This window comes from Armigeres subalbatus, chromosome 2, assembly GCF_024139115.2.
Source record: "Armigeres subalbatus isolate Guangzhou_Male chromosome 2, GZ_Asu_2, whole genome shotgun sequence".
In the NCBI taxonomy this organism is placed as follows: domain Eukaryota; kingdom Metazoa; phylum Arthropoda; class Insecta; order Diptera; family Culicidae; genus Armigeres; species Armigeres subalbatus.
Genome location: NC_085140.1, coordinates 350,106,303 through 350,117,645, shown reverse-complemented (window position 1 = coordinate 350,117,645; position 11,343 = coordinate 350,106,303).

Here is an 11,343-nt window from a genome sequence, read left to right as displayed (position 1 = left end):
CGAATACTTCATTGTTTTTTGAAAATTGGCCAGATCGGACTATGGGCTCAAGAGTAATGGCTAAATACTATTTTTATAATGCACGAGAAAGGCACCATCACCGCTAGGTGAATTAATTTGTTTTATCAAATTTTACGTAAAAATTTTAAGTTTCTTAAAATTGCTTCCGTCGGAATTTCGATTGGATTTTGTTTCGAATTTTAAGATTTTTTTGGATTTACGAAATTTCTTTAAAGTCCATAATTTCTATCGGAAATTCCACTATTTTTGTTTTGAAAGACGAAGGATAGTTTGGCCGAAAGTCATTCGGCGGAACATTTGGCCAAAAGCCAAAAGCCGAAAGTTTTTCCTTTCTCTAACAAAGTTTACGAAAGTCTGGCTATATGATCACCCAAAACGAACTTTTGATAGGAGACCGGAGCCCATAGTGTTATATACCAATCGACTTAGCTGACGAATGAGGTGATGTCTGTATGTGAGTTAGTGATTCATTATTTTCTTTGCTTCGATGCTTAAAGATTGCATTTGCCATTTTAATAATATTTCTAATTTTTAGCAATTTTGGAGTAATTTGACGTGCACACGTCATTTGAAGTTTGTATGGAAATTACTGTGAAACTGACCCATGTGGAAGACCGTTCCTTGAGGTGGCCCATGAACTATTTAAATATAATCACACATTTCCTACAGAATACTTCTCAAGCTGAAAGGCAGTTGTTGTTGCGAAGCGATTTCCTAGCAAAGTTAAGAAGAAACAAAATGCTCATTATTGATATTGATGTTATTCTTTACGTGTTATCATCAAATCGTTTCGCAACAAAGACGGCCTGTTTCTTAAAATTTCTCATGTTGACGATGTACTCTATGTTTAGAGTTAGAGGGAAGCGTTGTGGAACGGTTTTTCATAAAAGTTACTGTTTTCATAGCAATTTTTATACAAACTTCTAAACGCGCGTGCTCACTCAATTTACTTCCAAATTAGCTAAAATTTAGGTGGAATAATAAAAGGCAAATGCAATCGTTTAGCAGGGGAGCAAAAAGTCAAAATTTGAATCACTCTAGTGCGTATATATGCGTGTATGTGTGTTTTTTTCTTTCTAAGCAATGGAGGAGAATCTGCTCAACAGATATCCTGGGTTGTCCAGGAAGTGCGGGGTTAGGGACCACCAACAGCAACAACAAGGAGGCAGGACAACATCCGCGACCCGCTAAACCGTTTCCATTGCCCAAGCCCATATTCCCTTCGGTACAACCAGAATGTAGTGCTCCAAAGGGGCCAGCAGACGCACTCTCGAGGTTAGCTGCGTGTCCTTGCAGCATCGAACATCGTGACTCGCTTTTAGAAGAACACTCGGTATCGTGCCAGCGCATTGCCGGCTTTCCAGGTGGCCTTACCACGCCCTATGTCCTGCTTCCTCTGCACGATGGTATCAAGAATGATGATGCCGCGTGCACCCCTAATTGACCGATAAGGTCTGTTCGCTAACAAACAGAGGGATTCTGCGACGCGGTGCCTACGCCTGCCCCAGCCTTGACGAGGACCCTTTCCGTCCTCGGCTCGGAACCGCCCGGTTGACCGACGCCGTGAAAGCGACGATACCATGTTGTTCTTCGTGCGGCCACTTGTTCGATAAAGGATCGAGTTCGACCACAGGGCATGACCACCGGTATGACCATGAAGCCGACTCCGAACCCTTGGACAACCTCTTGTTTGCGCCTGAACAGCATCCTTGAGTCCACGCGCCACCTTCTGTGTATGCTCGAGACGATTTGGACGAAAGCCGATAAAACGGTGTTCCAGCCAACTTCATCTTTACACATCCTCCGAAGTAGGTTATCCGGGGTATGTCCAGACCATGGGCAAGTATGTGGTCACGCATTGCGCGAAACGTGGGCACACGAACAACACGTGTTCCGCGTTTCCTCTAAGCCTGCGCACACCAAACACTCGGCGAGGCCGAACGCACAGCTGCGTTACTGCACTGTGAATTCAGCACGCTTAAACGCCGGGATCTGAATCCCATGGGGTGCTTGCTGTTCACAGCTTTGCTGGAACAAGTCAAACAATTGGGAGGGTTCGTGCAGCTTTATGCCTTATGTCCTCCAATCCGCAGCGTCGACATGCGCTCTGTCAGGGCCTTTGCAGTCCCATTGCTTGTGCCCCGGTTCCAGCCTAGCAAACTTCTTCGTCTTCTTCTTCTCGTTGGCATTACATCCCCACTGAGAAATTGCCGCCTCGCAGCTTAGTGTTCATTAAGCACTCTACAGTTATTAACTGCGAGGTTTCTAGCAGTTACCATTTTGCATTCGTATATCATGAGGCTAAACGATGATACTTTTATGCCCAGGAAGTCGAGACAATTTCAATCCGAAAATTGTCAGACCGGACCGGAATCGAACCCAGCCACCCTCAGCATGGTCTTTTGTAGCCGCGCGTCTTACCGCACGGCTAAGGAGGCCCTGAAGCAACCGGTTTGCTCATATATACAACAGCATACCGACCACCCCACCTTGACACTCCCTAACTGACTACCTTGAGGCGTCCGCTGCAGATAGCTGAACCAATGCTACCTGTGCTCTGCTGGACCTTTCGGTAGCCGAACGGCTGGTGGGCGTCCCACTTCACACTGTCGCCGCAGTGCCGTGACAGCACTTGATTTTGTGTTATGTTGTCTACTAAACACGGCTAATATTTTTATCATTGATGATGGGCAAAAAAGACCGGATTATACACAGGAGAAATGTCAAAATGAAAAGTAGAATCAGAAAAAATCCAACAGCGAGATATGGGTTGCAATTTTTAAATAATTTTAAAATTTCAAAATGATTTGTATTTGAAAATAATTTTGTGCACCGAGTTAGACTTTTGATTATCTACATTGTACATATTTATTTGATTGTTCATGATAATAAATGTTTTTCTCGAATAAATCCCGGAAAATACTATTACTATTTTACTATTTTTGATGTTTATTGAATTTCTAATGTCGTGCAATATAAACCATTTGAAAAAAAATCAGCTTGTAATTTTTATCCTAGCCCATCGAGCCTCCGGTTAATCGAGTCCGCCCTGTATTCAAAAACGAAAGAAGTATCTTCCATTATTAGGTGGATTGATTGAGGTTTTCATTACAATTTTTGAAATAATTGTTCCATTCATTACTTATATTAGTGCAACAATTATGCCACACTCGTCATCCGGAGAAACCGTAATTATTTCACAGTCATGGATCACGTATCATTGTGTAAATTAAATGACAACTGAAAAGGCTTTGCATTCAGCACAATTAAAATAATAATTGTAATCCACAAATATGTTATGCGTGACTTCCCACGTTTTGGATATGTTTATATAAACCTATTTTTCTACATGTGGATTACCAGTTCTAAATGGCCACTCATTTGCAAGGGCGCTACTATGCGTTATAGCATTTATTAATTGTTATATTACCTGCGCATGTGCGGTAAGTCGTTGAATTGCATGATGTCTCTGGTTTAAAAGTAAAATGCATATTTCTCCATTATTTCAGCGAGTCAAAGAATTCGTCGTAGAAAAAACAGCAACGTGCAGCACATCTAATGATAAACAATTTGTTATCCAAGTTCCAAAACCTTTGAGGTATAATACAAGACAGTAATATGGTTGAGTTCCTTGGTAACTTCACCGTGACGGAGACGATTCAGGAGCCATTGAAGTATATTTTTATTAATATATGATTACAGTAGAATACGTAACTGAACGAAGCACATCGATTTGATATCACAATTAATTGCATATTATTTGGTGATCGGTGTTGATTAATAATTTTGATAATGCATATACAGAACCACATGGCTAATAAAGGTTACAGTTACGGTCTGCTTATCATAAATCTCAAATTTCAAGCCAACATAAATTTGTGAGCACGAGATGCAAAATAAATTGATCAGTTCCATATTGAAATTTGTGAACCACTAGCAATCACGCGGCTCATAAATATCTTCCGAACGTAAAAATTCCCATCGGAGGTCATGATAATTAAAACAACTGATGACCAGGTGGAACTATTGCTGCCATATTTAAGTGCTAAAAAAGGATACGTATGCAACGAACAAATACTCTTCGATGACCAAAATTTCCAAATAATAATAATGACGACTTTTCCCACAGAGAATTGAACATCCAAATAACATTGTCACGTACAATGCCCTGCACTTAATTTCCTACAGCTAAGGAAAGAATCCTGACCACTCCATGGTATGCCTGTCGGTCATCTTCCTTTCGAACGACCGTATCGTCTCCACCACGGCTACAACAACTGGTTAATTTTCCTAAAAAAGCTCTTAAAATATGTTCTTTGCCTTCTGCGTACCGGAATATCAAACAATTGGACAATTGCTCTCGTTTTGTCTTATATGTGTATCGTTGGAAATGAGCATTTTTTCCCTGCTGTTGACCTTTTATTTCATCAGCACGTCAACCCGTTTGATGTATTGCTTTTGGGGAATAAAAGGACACCCGAATTGTGCCAAAGCAGGGTTGGCTCCTGGGCAAAATGTTGCTTGAAGTAAATCAGTCGTGAAGTTAACGTTTTGCCTTTCTTGTGTAAACAGTATACGAAAAGGCTATAGAATCACCTCAAAACTTTTGATAGATGGCTCGGAGACCCATACTGTTCTATACCAATTAACTCAGCTCGACGAATTGAGGTGATGCCTGTATGTATCTGGGTACATACAAATGTGTCTGTATATGTACAAAAATGTGAGAAGCACTTTTTTAGTCTAACCCCCTCTTCCTGGACTCCTATGGTGATTGTGGCGTCGTCCTTGTGGACAGCTGTTGTACTCACTTTTGAACTACGCATAGAAAACGTTCTACCTAATAATAATCAGTGCTTCCGGAGTGTGGACTGTGGACAACAATTATGCTACATAGTTGAAGAACCATGCTTTGATCCTCAACATGCATATTCTCTCATTGATTGACCACCATCCGACCAAGCTCCTCGCTATGAAAGCATTTCCTAGGTCGTCCCATTGATCCCTTCCAGCAACCGCCTGAAGGTCTGACACCCAAGTCCCTGAATTGCCAGATGACTATTTCCTGTTAGCATACGACCAAACTTTTTACTGGATATACACCTAGGGAAAAATTTCCGCCGGATTTTGGTCGCACCTCGGGAATTTGGTCCGCGGAGTTTTTACCCATGTGTTTTTACAGATGCGATGTTTTCGGGATTTGGGCACGGAAAATCAAAATCCCGGCCCCATTCAAAATACACGGGGACCAAAATCCGGCGGAAAATTTTCCTGAGGTGTAAAGTAGCCTCAAGCCTAACATTATCTTATGGAAGCAAGCAAAAAGATTTAGTGATTCCAATTCGACAGTTTTTCACTCCGCCGGTCTCTGGTTATGGGGTTGCTATAATTTATTTTTTCAAGAACACGAAGTGACCAATTATGAATAATTTATTTTATTTTATTATTTTATTTATTTTATTTATTTAGATTACATCTGAACAGATAACACTGAATCATCCATTTGACGCCACAATACACCGTTCGAGGCCACATCTATCCATCCTGATTTGCTCCCCATGCTCGGCAAATTGTTCTGCACCTGGAAAATCCGGTGCGTCCGATAAAATTATCATTTTGTAAAGTTCGTCTTAGAGCAGCGCAAATTTATTTAAATCATTTCTGGCAGTGAACTGGGAGTTAATGTACAACCCTTGCTCAATGCTCATATATGAACGCAGGCCATGACCAGACAACCTTCCGGAAATTCTGATCAATTTTCTATAATAGCAGCGCAATTGACAAAAGGTCAAAAAGGGACAGAAGATCGAAAAGACAAAAAGGCGAAAAGGACAAAAGGTCGAAAAATACGAAGGATCGAAAGGACAAAACGCCGAAAGGGACAAAAGGTCGGAAACGAATAATCCGAAAGATCCGTAAAAATTACCATTTTGTAAAATTCGTCCTAGAGAAGCGCGATTTCAATGAGCAAAAGCAGCCCGCATGAAACTCGACCCCAGCGCACGGCGTGATTACTTTGGAAAAATTCTTTGCCTTATATATTTAATTTTTGTAGTTTTGACGACATGGCATTTTTTTTCACCCCATGTCACCTAATTTATAACCTAGTTTGCAATGTCTCAATTATTGGTAGCAAGCGCCACGAGTGGATGTGTGTTTGTGACGTTTCTCATTTGCTTTCTCGGATTTCTTCTACGATTTTCCAACTGAGTAATATTGGAAAAGTTTATTGAATAGTACAAGGATCCTAATAATGGCGATCATAAAACAAGGGAGTATTTTTCTTGATTTTTTTGACGCGTTTGTGGTTTGTGAAAGAAAACCTCATGACAAGTCGACATTCTACATCTCGATGCTCTATATCTCGATATCTCTCTCTATGTCAATGGTTTCCTTAGTCCCTTCAATCTACACACATATGAGCTTTACATCTCGATAACCTCCCTATCTCGATATCTCTTGTAACATTGGAAAATTCTATCGCCGGTATGCCGTGTTCGTCGAACAAAAAATTTCGCAATTTTTTTTTTGGGTTCCAGCTGGAGTTACCTGGTAGCTTAAATTGTCAAGACTGGACCCAAACAGAAGTTTTGCTTCTACTAGGAATACTTAGAAGAACTAGTCTATGTTGATCACTTGAACACTATTTGTTTTAGTATTGTTAAAGCTAGCAAAATCTCAAAATTTCTGTTGTAGTATAGATTTCCCTTTTACCCTTTTCCATCGTCGTTTTCCCGTCAGTATGTCAAGCAAATAATGGAAGTTCTAATTTATAACGTTTTAAACACACAACGAAGGTTATCTGGCGAATTGAAATGTAAAATTTGAGCAGAATTTAAATGTAAAGTTTAGTTTATAGTTTCTTGGAGCCGACAATCAGTACCTAAAGGCAGTCTATGTTGACAATGGGTGATACCGTTGCCACCTCCAAGTAACACTTCTTGAAATAGGGATATAATGAGATATTATGTTATTGATTATACCAACATTATTTAAATGGCGAAACACAAGTCTAGCCAGACATCTTGCACGTGTACAAAAAAGGATGAGATTGAGCAAAGGTTGCTACGCACAAATTAAATTTGGCGCACGCGAGTTTCACGAAGCTTGTGTACCTTACATTAACATTGACAATATCTCATCAGCTCATGCGCTGTTTGCCATGGCAAACGTTCGCAAAACAACAGCAAAGGTGCGTAAAAGAACTTGGGTGGAAAAATTTCATTCAATAATATCGACGCCTAAGTAACGCCAGCTATGCATTCCTAGCGCATGAGATGAGTCTCATGAGACGTACTTGAGACACGCTCACTCAGTTATTTTTTGCGCGCGCTAGCTTCTCTCGTCGCACCGAATCGATGCTACGTGAGCTTGTGTAGCTCATGGCACACTGTCTCATTCATGTATACACGAGAATTAAGAGACTCTGCCTAGACCTTAAGGACATAGTTGGAGGAGTTCCACGATGGCAGTCAATATGGCACCGGACCTTCCACGGGTCAACCCCGCACCTCCTGCACTCCTCTCCCACGAACATTCGAATGCATCGAACAGCATCGAACAAAAGTATAATATTCAAATTACTAACCTGTCCACAGCATATTTATTCACTTCCCGTGATAATGAACATGTTTCTTCAAAGAGTCCTTTGAATTTCGGCTCCTATTTTATCGTAAATCAGCAGTTTCGTGCCAATTTAATAGTCGTTCGCGATTCGGTGCGCTTATCACTGCACTTTACTTCTTCTCAAAGGGCATAGAAAATTAAATTTTTACTCGCGTCTCCTCACATGAGCAGTCCGAAATGTTGATAGAATGCAAATTAAACATAACTTTTGATATAAGTCACTAGTTTGAACCGAAAACCTAATATAAACTGCTATTTTGCCCGAAAAACGATTAAAACTGACCGCGGAGCGAATGTAAACACCGGCAGCGGCAGCAGCAAACTAATGCATAGGGTGGTTCAAAATGATTTTGCTGCGCCGCGCTCAGTCGATTATGATTTATAATTTGGGTGTCATCCGATGGTTTGGGTTGGTTTGAATAGAGGCTAACCGTGCACAGGTCGTTTCAGGTTTGTAGGCGACAGTTGATATGGCGAGGTTGAATTTTGCATTATTTTAATTGTGACACTCCGGCATTGGGCGCTGGCGAGGGGAGACCATATGACTGGATGAAATATTCAAGAGCTTTAATTCCATAGACAGTGGACAGTGAATGGTGGTTTCAATGGTTAATCGAAGTTGCGAATCTTTAGCATGATAATTAGGCTTATTTTTGCGTTACATAATCAATGGATCTTTCCTGCGGTGCGGTTTTCGTTCAGTGAAGTCTCCGGAATGTTGCTTTAAGCTATGTGGATTCTCTTTTCGCCAGCGTTTGGAGGGAAGGCGCTGTAGCCAGTGTAATGAAAAGTTTAGTTTCTCATACTAGTTTTCATACAAACTTGAACCGGCTAGTGTTCAACCAGTTTTTGTTCAAATCGGTTTTTGGAGGACACTCGGAGCATGGGACGGAATCGAGTGAGCGTGGTGGAGCTGGGTCGTTTTTTGAACCACCCTACTAATATTCTTTGTTTTTTATAAATACGACACCAATACTACTACAGTATATGACAGTTTTTATTGTACCAATACTTTCAAAGCTTTGTTTTGGTACTCAACCCACCTTCACCTTAACATAAGTGTTACCGTTACTAGTACCAATATTTAGCACAATTAGTTTATCTTCATGCGGTGAACACTGTTTGTATTGAGTATCGCGTAGTAGCATATTGTCAAAATTTCTGTTATTGTTTATAATTTGTATTTCGTAGTAATTTTACAGTCTTTCTGTCAATTGTTAATCCGGATCAATAAATAGTTACAACGAAAGTGAATTAGTTTAACGTGAAGTAGAACATAGGGTTTCTTGGATATGACATTAGATACCTAAAAGCAGTCTATGTTGACAACGGGTGGTAATATTGTCACCTCCAAGTAACCAATCTTGATTAAAAATGTAATGGAATTTTTTAGATTGTGAACAAATCAGCGAAATTCTGCAAATTTTGTTATGGTAATAAAATATATTCGCTCAAGAGTTGTGTTCATATTTCCCACATAGAAAAAAAGGTTTTGAATAATTGTGTATTTCGTTAAGTCATCCTAATATCTGAGTTCTAAGTAACATTCGATGTTAAAGTTATATGAGTTAAATAGTCAGTATTTTTTCAATATAATCTGTTGTTGGAGAACGTATCATAATATAAAAAAGCAATTTTGAGAATTGCGTCGTCGAGCCATATGAGTTCAACCTATTGTAGCAAAGCCAGGGGATACAAGTGTTAGTAAGTTTGAAAAGTTCATTTCCCAATAAATCAAACGTTTCACACGATGTCACTTCATCTCACCCTGTTCAATTCACCCATCACCTATCTGTCTCAGTCATTTTCTGTACCTCACGTTATTCAGTTTAAGTCTATAATATTTGCAAATCATGTTGCGTCAACTGTTAGTTCACTAGACTTCCATTCTTCCCATCTAATACCATTGATATTATACCAATAATCTCCGAAGGGTTACCTACGCCGTACCTTGCCTTCGGGAATAAAAGTCCAACTTTAGCTTTTCATACACAACACAATACATAAACACATTTTTGGCTTAATAAATAGTTCAATGATAATATAAATATAAACAATGTTGTTTCAGTTTAAATTTTTTATTAATTTTAAAGTGTTTGTAGAATGAATTTAAAAATCTCAACGATAATACACTCTAAAAGAAAATCGGAGATCATTACGCTAATAGCGGCAGCAAATCTACTTAGTTTTTTGCTACAAGTTACTGGTAATACTACTACAGCTACTGCTATTACTACGAAAAATATATTAACTATTAAGACAACTATTACTACTCCTAAGAGCTACAGCGGATGATCGTTAGCTTCCGAAGTCTTTCTTATTTGTGTATAAGGTTAGTAAAGACTCGTACTGGGCCCTGCCGGCTCCTCCAATCTAACGCATAGTCTGCTGACGATAAAAGATGTGCCAGTGTTCAATGCGCATATTAGGGGCGTGGAGCGTCAAGTTTCAAACGATTTTGTTTAGGTAGTTAAGAATTGTTAATTAGTCAACAATTGTATGTATGTTTCACAATATAAAAATGTGCATGTAATTGGAAAATTGTTATGGATCTAAAAATATTAAATAATGCGAACGCAATACAAAGAACAACATTTATTTAGAATGAATTTAGTTTAACTCCATTAATTCATGTTATACCGAGATACTTGACGAACCACCGTCGATCCCATCATCCATGGACAGGGACAACAAATTTCACAATTAATTTGCACTCAAATAGCGGAACTGTTCTATTTTCCATCTCACTGAACTGACTGAATTCATCTCATCGCAAAACAGAGAAATACAGCACTAATCTTGTCGCTTCTTTTTGATAACAAGCAATTCTCACTGCTGAAAAAAATCACAAAAATAAAAAACAAGTCAAATTCCTTTTCATTGCTTTGTTTTTGATGGAATGGAAGTGGGAGCTATGAGATGAAGTGCCGAACCGTTCCCCTACCAAGTAATGTATATGACGCTATGGAAGATTTCATCTAGAAAAAGTTTTTTTGTAATTTTTGACGATTTTTAGAAAATTAATTTGATTTCCATATTGATGCATGCCTCGAACTTAAAACATTTCATTATGTTGTCGATTGTTACAAATATGCTATCATAGGCAGACTACGAGTCTTACCTATCCAGATATACCTACTCGTTGCAAGTGAGTGACGTTTTCCTAATTACACAGGTCGGTGAAAAGTCATCTTTGCTAATGACCTGAGATTGGTGTTTTAGTACACATTAAAATGAATAATCACTCACTTTGAGTGATTAATTGTTTATTTTCGCGATGGATAAACAATTGATCACATGGTTAAAAGACTATTATTCTTCCATTTACTTCCACTATTCACGTGAATAGTGGAAGTAAATGGAAGAATAATAGTCTTTTAACCTTGTAGCATTTCCCCTAAGACGCTCTAAAATAATTAATCATAATTGAACACCTATTCTAAAGCATCAAATAATAAATGCTAATACTATATTCAATATAAAATATCCGTAATAACTAGTAAAATAGATGTTGCATAGGTCACATGACTTTCCATGGTGAATCCCGATCTATGTTTCTGATTACGCCACCCAACTAACACCTTCCCGTGGTTATTGTGGAGATGTAGCGATATTCTCAGTCTCTAGTAGCAAAAAGAATCACACACTAACATTCCCTTCCTTTCCCAACTGACTGTAAGGACTTGGCAGGCGCCG